The sequence below is a fragment of the Falco peregrinus genome, chromosome 7 (assembly GCF_023634155.1).
Source record: "Falco peregrinus isolate bFalPer1 chromosome 7, bFalPer1.pri, whole genome shotgun sequence".
NCBI classification, from domain to species: Eukaryota; Metazoa; Chordata; class Aves; order Falconiformes; family Falconidae; genus Falco; species Falco peregrinus.
In genome coordinates this window covers 12,329,455-12,340,873 of record NC_073727.1, presented here as the reverse complement: position 1 = coordinate 12,340,873, position 11,419 = coordinate 12,329,455, and positions in this window count along the sequence as shown.

The following is an 11,419-nucleotide window of genomic DNA, read 5'->3' as shown; positions in this document are numbered from 1 at the left end:
CACAGTTTTAGAGGAGATGCTGAGGTCTGGGGATGCAAGTCGTTTTAGATCCCATGTTTCCTTAATTCTGTTGCTGACAGCTTGGGGGATTTTTCACGTCCATTTTTAACCTGTTGTAGAGTCTGAGTATACACTACTTGTCATGTATTTTTAATGTTACAGTCACTTGTTGCAGGTACACAGTTTTGCTTATCTGGAAAGAATGGGTTTTATTTGCCTTGCTGACAAGCTAAAGCCATTCATTTTGCTGGGGGAATTAGGTTGCTGTGAGGGCAAGGGGAGCTAAATCCCCCACTGTCCTTCAGCTGACTGCTGGGGAGGAATGTGAAATGGGAGGACTAATCGGGTGTGCGCCAGGGGGAACCATATCAACAGGTCTTTTCTTCTCCAAAGTGCAGCTTTGTGTCCTTCAGCCACTTCAAAAGAATTTACTCCTGTTGTGCTGCCTGCCTGTAGAGGATACATTACCACAGCAGTTTAAGGTTCATATTCAATTTCATAACTACATGCATTTTCTCAGAAAACAGCTCCTCAGAAGTACATTTTCCCCCTCCATTGTTATTTTTGGTTTATTTGAAGCTACTAAGTTGAACTCTAGACAATGCTGCATGACCTAAGGAAATAACTCGTTTGTTTTCTTAGCGAACTAGTTAAAAGCTCTGTCTTACTTGCAAAGTCATCTTCTATCGATTTCAAAATTTTCTGGAAGTTTCAAAGCTCCTGAAACTACATGCTAAAGCTTCCTAACTGGCTGTTCCGATGATCCTGGCAACTCCCAACTCCACAGCTAGCTTTGCAAACATCCAGGAGACCTAGTTCCGAGACTAGCTTCTGCCATAGCTCAGAGAAGCTGGGGGATCGGTGCAGATGCAGCCTGCCCATGGTGACCAACTCTCCCGAGCTCAGGTTGTCTAGAAGAGTGGAGGTGGGCCTGCAGAATCCAGATGCGCTTCAGGGCACATGTGGTGGATTAAATTCTAGGTGAGGCTGTACTGGCAAAGTGTGCTGGACTGGTGCCTGCAGCTTGTGGGGCAATTATGCCTTGTAAGGAAGCAGTGGGATTAGCAAAGAGATGACTCGGGATGAGCAGCAGTGAGTTAGGTCATTTGTTTTTAAATGACACAGAAACTTCAGAGGGGATGAATATTCACTGCAGAAGTCTGTTTCCCTTACTTCTTTGGCTCCCTTTCATCCTTTCAGTTCAGGAAAAATCATTAGATGAATGCAGAAACAACCAGCCCTGAGTAATGAAACCCACGTCTGATTTCAGAGGAATGTGCTTTTAGCAGTAGAATTTACATTTTTCAGATAAGGTTGGTATGCAGTTTAAAGAGACAAACCCATTTGCTATTGAAATACACAGGCTTGTGACTTTCAACTCTTCACTGACTTTTGCCATGGGTTTTAAATGCATTCATGCCAAGACATTATTAAGATAATGTCTTCAAGAGAATGTAATCGTTGAGAATTCTTCAATTTAAAATGAGAGGAGAAATCCCATGCAAATCGCGGATTATTAGAACTTTGAAAAAAGTGTGACCGAAGCAGACTGGTTAGAATTGTTAGTGCATAAATAGTTCAGTCCTGTGTCAAACCACTACCTTAAATTCATGTAGGCAGAAGTAGTTCAATCCTCGTCGCAGTGCTACCTACTCTTTTTCAGAAATCACAAGCATTTCTTTGATGGGTCAGAAGCATCCCAGTGATTATCTGGCTAGACACTTCAGTAAGAGTTTGAGCGCTCATTTTTGGCTCAGGATACCAGGCACTGTCACAAGCAATAAATTTGCCTGTCTGAGCCCTGCCAACTCTTGCTTAAACTCTTCCGACTTGTCAAGCAGCAGAACCTTTTAAATCATTTACAAGAAGGCAGCATAAGGCTGTTACTTATAAAAGCACCTGGACGATAGGGACAATGCATTTTGTTGTTTTCCCTCTGAACTCAACCCTTTACAGTCTCTTCAGTTTAACTCAATCTGGAATGGAACAAAGACCTGTAGCATTAATTATTTGTTTTGAAAGCCCTCACAGCCTACAATTTAGTTAGGATGGCTTAAGATATTGGAAAGTTCAAGCAGGGCATGCAGAGGTGATTTAACAAGGAGTGATGCAAAGTTTTGAACAAGTAAAGCACAAATTTAAACAGGACCACATTTCTAACTGCTTCCATTAGTACTAAATCACATAGACTGTTCATATTATGGAATAAAATTATTTTTTGTATGTTACATTACACAAAAGGTAAACTTACTAAACTATTAAAATAGTTGTTTGGTGTAGGGGAAAGACATTTTGTCAGAATCAGCTGAAAGAAAAATAATACATCAAATCAGGGTGAAAATTAATTTGTCCTAGCACTAGAATATCAAAGTCCTGTTACCATTTGGGTTCTATCCTGTATGTACACAGCATGTCTATACGGATACTCCTTTTCCTTCTGTTTACTGTAGTAAAAATCATACACAGTCTTGTCTTGTATCTTTAAATTACTCTTGCTCTTTCTGAGTCATGTTGCCCAAATTGGAGAAGCATGTTAATTAATGTCAAATGGGTTTCTTTAGGCTTGGGCCATCCTCCGTGAGTGGCAGCTTGAAGTTTTTAGTTTTACATCTTATATAGGTTTCTTAAAACAATTACATAATCCCTAAAGTTTCATCATCTTTTTGATTCTTCTGTTCTTCTTGGTCAGCTGGAAAGTACTTTGAGTCCTCATGCATCGGCTGATCCTCATCATTCAATCCAACTGTCGACCGGGCAGATCATGCTGTTCTCTTCTTGACTCAAAATCATCAAAGTCATTATATCCTACAATAATCATTTGACAGGCTTATTTGATTTTTGCTTGCTGTTTAACATACACATTTATTTTCACCTACTGATTAACGTAGTTGAAGGCTAAATCAATCATGGAAAGAGTCATACAATGGACTTGGTTATATTGTTATTGCTGCACCTGTGTTTTCACTGCTGCTAACAATTGATCTTACTATTTTAACCTACACAATACTGCTGTTAATCTATGATTAACCTTTAACGTTCCCTCCTTTTGTTTTATTGCATCCCTACAATCTCTATCTATGATCATATATATCTATATACTTGTCATTGACAATGATTTATCAATTTAGTACAGCAAGCAGTCATACTTGTACAATCACAAATACACATACAAACCCTATAATTATTAAACAGAGGATAATCACATTTTTTTTTTAACCAGACTGATAGGTTAGGAAATCTGTATTAACCAGGCAAAAGTGTCTGAAAATCCCTATGATGTATCATCTTTTTGAACCTGTTGCATTGTGGAACTGACCTCCCGTATCTTAAGAACCTCAGTTAACAATTCTCCTTATCAGTTAGTGTACATGCAGCAACTAACATTCAAGACTGTTACCTCCCCCTTGTGAAGCTAACAACATATCCAGAGCTATTCGGTTTTGAATTATTAGAGAGCTCTGTAACTTATTTCTGTAATGTTAGTAATCCATGGGCTGTAAAATTTGTTAATTTTTCAGTCTCTCCAGATATATTCAGAATTGTTTTTTCCGATTCGCTCACTCTTAAACATGGTATTAACCATCTTATAAATGAATGAAAACCTGTTGGCCTTTCAATGAGAGGATTTAAGTTCTTTCAAATCTCCCCAAAAAGGTTCTATACCAAGTCTGTTTAGAAACAGTTTTTGGATAGATTTCCAAGTCTGATGACAGTACAAATTCCTCCCAATGTTGAAGGTAGAGCTTTATATGCCAAATTACCACAAAACTAAATGTTCTGGGGCTCTCCAACTCAAATTTAATCCTGTAGATATGACTGATGTATTTTGACAAGTTGTCCAATTTCCTACAAATGTATGATTTCTGCATAAAAAGCGATCCTACTCAGGAGGGTACACAGCGTGAGATGCAATGTACTTGGGAATAATCTCCTAGTTTTGGTAAAGAGATATCCCTTACCTGCTCTTCATACTGATCTGAAAAAGAAGTATTATACCAATATTTATGCCAATTAACTGTCTTAGGAAGGGGAATACCAATTAATTGAAACCCTTGATTGACTGTTTTTGTGAGAGAAACACAGATCCAACATTCAGTCAGGTTCAGATCTCTAGTGAAGGAGCATAAGAGAGACACATGCATGTTATGATGCCAGTCATCTTGACTGCCAAATTCATTGTCAGTTAAAAATGTTCTCTTTTGCCAGTGTTTTAAGGGAGATGACATCCTACCACGGTGTGTGGGTAAGGATACAAGATCAGCCCGGTTCCAATTATGTACTATAATCCTAAATTGATAAGAAAAATGATAGTCATATAGATAGTATCAATGACGGCACCAATTTCCAGTGTTGTAAATTCCCCACATTTGATGGTCGTAACACCACGTTCCACTTCCCCACTGGGGATTCTGTGTGTGAATGTAGTATGTAAGTACAATGTTTGAAACACCATAGGCTGGCCAGTAGGGATTGGTCTGTTTGGATCTAGACCCAGTAGAACAGGTCCAAAAATCCCATTGATCTGTAAGATCAGTTCATACCCTGACACAGAATTGCAAAGAATCACCAACTGGATGAATAAGGTTTCCTTTTCTGGCCTGTGGATGGATGCTCTGAACAAAGAATTTCCCAGAGTGGATCTGAAAACCCCCAACTTGTCCCTCAAGAAAACAACATTATATGCAACGTGAGCTTGATTGGTACTGGCATCTTGATACCAAAAGGCAGCGCGTACAAAAAGTGATGGACAAGTAACAAAAAACACAAACAAATTGCATAACAATAGTATCAAATTAACACAATACCATGTCATTCTTCAGTATCTTTGTGAATATGGGAATAATGAATCCAATTGTCCTTCACAGCGACTTTAACAGCGTAAAAAGAGGTTAACAGTACAGTGTATGGTCCTTCCCATTTAGGCTCAAACCTGTTTTTTGCCTTAAAGTTTTTAACATACACCTTATCTCCAGGTTGAATTTTGTGGACTTGAATTTCAGGTGTCACACCTTGATACCAGTAAGCACAATTTTGCATTTGTGCAAAGGAATTTTGTAGATACAATAAATACTGTATCACTTGTTCATCTCTTTCCAAGAGACTAGGTTTTGCAGGAACATATGTTCCAGGAACTGCAAGAACTCTTCCAAAAAGGATTTCAGCCAAGGCGAGACCAAGGGGCTTTCGGGGTGGATTTTGTACATCCCATAGGACTAAATTCAAGGCTTTGGGCCATTTCAATGCTGTTTGTCTACAAACTTTAATTATTTTCTTTTTCAGGGTTCTATTCATTCTTTCTACCTGTCCAGATGATTCAGGGTGATACGAAGTATGGAGTTGACTCTTGATTGCTAATGTGTTATAAATTTGAAATAAGATAGCAGCTGTAAAGTGGGCCCCTCTATTGGAGTCAATTACTTCTGGCACCCTATATTTAGGAACTAATTTCCTTAACAAATTTTGGGCTACTGATTTCAAATAATTTTTCCAGGTGGGGAAAGCCTCTACCCATCCGGATATTTGATCTACAGTCACTAGCATGTAAGCATATCCCATGGATTTAGGCATTTCAGCATAAACAATTTGGATTTTTTGAAAAGGAAAGGTAGCAGGAGGTCTTTTACCTGGTGGTGCAGTAATACAAAGGGAGGCATATTGTTCACACAGCTTACAGCTCTCACAGACTCTTCGGGCTGCTGTGTAGACGACTGGTGTTGCCCAGAGGCGCTGTATTCTCCGAGTGAAGTTCTCTGAACCACTGGGTGTCTTTTTATGAAACCATCGGCTAAGCGGAAATAAATACCTCTTAGGAAGCAGTGGCTTTCTGTTTAATGTCCGTTGCGTGCCTTTTCGCTGAGCTCCGAGTAGTTCCCGTGTTGGTCTTTCTTCGATAGATTCATACAGTTGACTTTTTTCTGGTGTTCCAGTCCATTTTTCTTCTTGTAAAGTTAGCACCGTAGTAACAGTACTTTGTTTTGCTGCCGCTTGATCAGCCAGATGAATTCCTCTCGAGATTGCATCCGTTTTCCCCGTGTGTGCTTTTACATAAACTACGGCAATTTCCTTAGGTAATTGTATAGTCTCGAATAAGTCTTTGTTTTCCATGAGTGACAGTTTTTCCTGCAGAGGTTAAAAACCTGCGTTCTTTCCATAGAGTGCCTGTAGCATGGCACACCCCACAAGCGTATTTAGTCCATATAGATATTCACCCCCTCTTCTATAGCATATTTAGCGGCTTCTGTGAGGGCTACAACCTCCGCTCCCTGAGCTCCCATCAAGGCAGACAGAGGGATAGCTATTAAAACAATTACCTCCGTAGTAACAGCAAAACCAGTAAAACACCTTCCTTCTTCATAGTAAGAAGAGTCATTGGTCAAATGGTTTCTCTCTGGATTATGTAAAGGTAGATTTCTCAAATCATCTCTTGGTTTGCTGATAAAATTTACAATTTGCACACAGTCGTGTTCATCAGCTTCTCCGTCTGTAGGTTGCGGTGACAAAGTTGCTGGATTTAAAGTTTTTTACCTTTCCAATTTCAAATTTTCAGCCAGTAAGAGCACTAATTCATATTGATGTGCCCTTTGCGGCGAAAGTGATTTTTCTGCATGTTGTTTTAATAAAATGTCAATCTCGTGAGGTACACAAAGAGTTAGTGCCTGTCCTAAGGCTATTGATCTGGATTGTCCCACCGTTTCTGCTGTTGTAGCTGTAGCTCTAACCCAGACAGGGGAACCTCTAACCACTGTGCTTAAGGAAGAAGAAAAGTAAGCGACTGCTCTCTCACAGGGCCCTAATCTTTGTACCAAAACTCCTTGGGCAGTATCTTTAGATTCATCACAGTATAATTTACAGGGTTTCGTATCACCCAGAAGTCCTAATGCTAGAGCATTTAACAAAGCAGCTTTTAAAGTTTTAAATGCTCGCTCTTTCGGGACCCCGACACAAGGGTTCAGCTTCCTCGTTTTGCGTAGCCTCACGTAAAGGCTTTGCAATTTTACTAAAACTGGGAATCCACAGTCTATAAAATCCCACTTGTCCCAAAATTCCCTGTGATTGTTTTTTAGTGACAGGTCTGGGGAGTTTCTTGTATAATTTTAACTTGCTCAGGATCCACTTCCCTTTTTCCTGGGCTCAGAAGGAACCCAAAGTATTTTACTTGGATTTGACAAAATTGTAGCTCGGAAGGAGAAACACAGTGACTTTATGCAGCTAATTGTTTACATAAATACCTCATGTCACAAATACACTCTGATTTAGTCCTACTTGTAATTCAAATCATCAATATATTGTACTAATTCAGATGCACAGGGAAATACTAAATCTCTTAAATAATTTTTCAAAATCTGGGAAAATATAGTGGGGGGACTTGTAAATCCTTGTGGTAATCGAGTCCAAGGCAATTGTTTGCCGTGCCGAGTAAATGCAAAAATCACCTGGCTCTCCTCAGCAATAGGAATACTAAAAAATGCTCCAGTCAAATCTAAAATGGTATAATATTGTCCCCAAGCAGGTATTTGAGTTAAAATCAGACTTTGATCTGGTACCACAGGATGGGAGGAAATTACATTTTCGTTTACAGCATGTAAGTCTTGTGCAAATCGATACTCAAGATCTCCATCTTTATCTAATCTATGTTTACTCACAGGTAATACAGGAATATTACAAGGACTTCTACATTCTTTCAAAATCCCATTTTTCAAAAATTTTTCAATCTGTTTTCCAATACTTGGTATCGCTTCTGACACAATGGGATATTGTTTAATCAAGGGTGGAGTCCCTCCTTTTGTTTGGATCACCGCTGGCTCGGCAGATTTTAATAATCCATCTTCATCTCCAGAGGTGCACTGTAACTCAGGAGGAATATCAATCAGTCCTTTGGGAATCCTTTCTTTTTTCTGGGTTTTGTTTTCTAATTTTATTAGGGAAGCTCAGCTCCCATCATTATGAATTGTATCCCTTTTTGTGTCAGTGATATACATGTTCCAAACTCCTTTAACAGATCTCGTCCTAGCAAAGATACTGGCGTTTCAGGGGATATTACACATTTTCCCCACACTAGTTTATTTCCCAAAACCACAGGCAGAGGTGGAGAAAGGTATAATTTCCTCCCAGCAATCACACCATCTGTTACTATGGTTTCAGTAGAAATTTGGGGTATTTCAAAATCGAGTCAAGATAAAGTAGCTCCAGTATCCACAAGAAGATTAACCAAAATGCCATTTACCTTTGCTGTGATGTGGCCATCGTAAACCAAAGTTTTAATCCTTCACTGTGAATGAGGTTGTGGTAGTCTGTTAGTTGGTGGTTCTCCTGTGGGGTTGACGGGTCGGAGAGGACAGTCCCACTGTATATGTCCTGAATTGCCACAATAAAAACACTTGGGAGTATTAGAATATGGTGAAACAAGAGGAGGGTGGCCTCTCCCTTTCTGACCTCTTCCCCTGAAACTATAGTTTTGTGTGATTGCTGTGGCTAACAGGGTATTTTCTTTCTTTCTCCTTCCTTTCCTACTTCTGTTTTATTTTTCAACCTTTCCTCCTCTTGTTTTTGTTTCTTCTCCACGCGTCCATCATATACAAAGGATGCAATACTTAAAATCTTACTCAAACTTTCACCCTGCCATTCCAGCAAATGTTTCTTACTGGTATCAGGGGCAGATTGATCCACAAAAACACTGATGGTGAGAAGCTCTTCAAAGTTTATCTCGCGTCATTCCTCCATATTTTAATACAGTAGCTTTTAATTGGATCCAGTAATCACTGGGATGTTCATCCAATTTCTGTCTATATTCTAATACTTTAGTCCAATTTGTAACGCATTCCGCAGCCTGCCGAACTGCTTCAATTAATTGTTGAGTTGCAGTTCGATAAGCATTTATTCCACCAGTAATTGCAACATCCCAATTTGGATTTTAAATAGACCAGGGTTGTAATCCTTGAGCCTGTCCTTTTTGAGCAATTTCCTTGTCTTTTTGTAAAATTTTTTTCTCTTTCTTCAGCCTGAAATAATTCCCAGAGGAAAGTTTGGATGTCATTCCAATTAGGAAAATAATCTGTTATAATGTCAGATAACAATTGGGCGCATTTTTCTGCGTCATCTCATAGTCTTGGCATTTTTGCTTGCCAAGTTACTAAATCTCCCTGTGTCCAGGGCTCATGTCTTACCACAGCAGTGACTGAGGTTGCCCCTGCTCCTGCTTGAGGGTTTGGGATGTAATCCAACCGCACTGGCTACATTCCAACCCATCCTGGAGAAAATTCTGGCTCATCATCAGCCCTAGATGCTGATGGAGTTAGACATTCTCCATTAACAATTTGATTGTCTATATATCTCTTTCTTTATTGTGTCCAATTATACCAAATAGACCAATAATCAATATCTTGGCTTCCAGTATCCTCGAGGATATGAGCTGTAAAAGTTCCCTCGTGGGGCCATGCACCCACTGGCCCTCCTCCTCTAGTTCTAGTTAGGAATGGCCATTCCCCCAGCACAACATAATTAATCTCCGTTTCTGCAAACGCTGTGCCAGAGTAATTTTCTTCTAGTTCTCCAGAACCCCAGCCAGGGGCGTCCCCCTTTCAATGCCAGGTGTATTTCCCAGATTCTAAACCAGCTATAGCTTTTCCATCTGCAAGTTTATAAACACCAGAGCACCCGCTCAGTGAATCTGTCTGAATCAACCCGTGCCCAAGAACTCTGGACTCACCTGGTCCTTTGATTGCCAGCAGTTGAGTGTTGGTAACGGGTTTACCCTGAAGGATCACCAGCCTCAGATTGGAGTTCTCGTGTCCTAGAGTCCCATCTGGGCTGCCAAGTTCTGTTAATGAATTTCCACAAGTCGAATAGGTTTCTCTAGGCTTGTTTTAAGCACAACTCAGAGTTGGGCATCACCTCAATGAGTGGCAACTCGAAGTTTTTAATTTTACGTCTTTAAGGTTTCTTAAAACAATTACATAATCCCTAAAGTCCAATCATAAGAGTCCACTTAAAGTTTCATCATCTTTTTGATTCTTCTGTTCTTCTTGGTCAGCTGGAAAGTACTTTGAGTCCTCATGCATCGGCTGATCCTCATCATTCAATCCAACTGTCGACCGGGCAGATCATGCTGTTCTCTTCTTGACTCAAAATCATCAAAGTCATTATATCTTACAATAATCATTTGACAGGCTTATTTGATTATTACTGTTCAACATACACATTTATTTTCACCTACTGATGAACGTAGTTGAAGGCTAAATCAATCATGGAAAGAGTCATACAACGGACTTGGTTATGTTGTTACTGCTGTGCCTGTGTTTTCACTGCTGCTAACAATTGATCTTACTATTTTAACCTACACGATACTGCTGTTAATCTATGATTAACCCTTAACAAAGCATTTCCTTAAATACCTTGTATCATATAATATAACCTGTAGAAGGAAATGGAATACATAGCACCTATCCACTATATAATTTATACTTCTATTTGTGTGCATTTTTAGAAGAGGAAAGACATTTCTGAAGGAAGTTCTAGTGTATTTTGGGGACCGTCATTGCATGAAGGATTAAAATTTAATGATAAAGGAGAGAGGTAGAAATTTGCAGTAATCTCTGCGGAGAAGGCGGCATTATGGTTTATGCATTTGTTTTATCCTGTCTCACGCCCTTTTCCCTGGGATTTGCTTGAGGTCTGAGTTTTCATATGTAAATAGATTTGTCTTGTCTCCAGTGCTTTATGTGGTTACACAATAGGACTTTTTCCACTTACAATAGCCAGTCATTCAAAAAGTCCTTCTGTTTTTGTTGCAAATGTAGGACTGTTCTAGGCTTTCAATGTAACTTCTCATTGAGAATTACTCTTTTCCATGCTTTCAAATGCAGTTGTGTATGGACAGAATACATCCATCGGTATTAGAGAAGCAAAGCATATCTCACTATTACTGTAGACATTAATTAATTTGTAAGAGCATCTGCTTAAATGTGTGCTGACTATGGAAATCTACACTACAATTTCTTTTGCAAATTAGAAGGGAGTTTGTACAGATGGGTTCATTCTCCAGGAACAGATCTCAATTCACCATGCCCATTCTTTCATTCTCGGAATTAAATGTTTCATTTGTAGGCAGTGATCATATTTTTGTTACAACTTAACTGTGTGTAACCCAATGTGTAAGTCCTTACAAGAAGCCTGTAGTAGATCTGAAGAGGTCCAGGCTGCCTTATTTATTTATAAGTCTTAAAGGCTTTTTAGTCCTACAGCCAAGGAATCTGTCTGATGGATTTTCATATTGCTGGCTTAGCAAGGCTGTTGCATGGGGTAGCAGGGAGTTGGAAGTGTGCAACCTGGAGAATAAAAGTAGAGGACGCAAACTTAATAAAAGATCAAGCCACCATCTTCCCAATGGATTCCTCAAGTAAGATCTTATATTTTCACAATA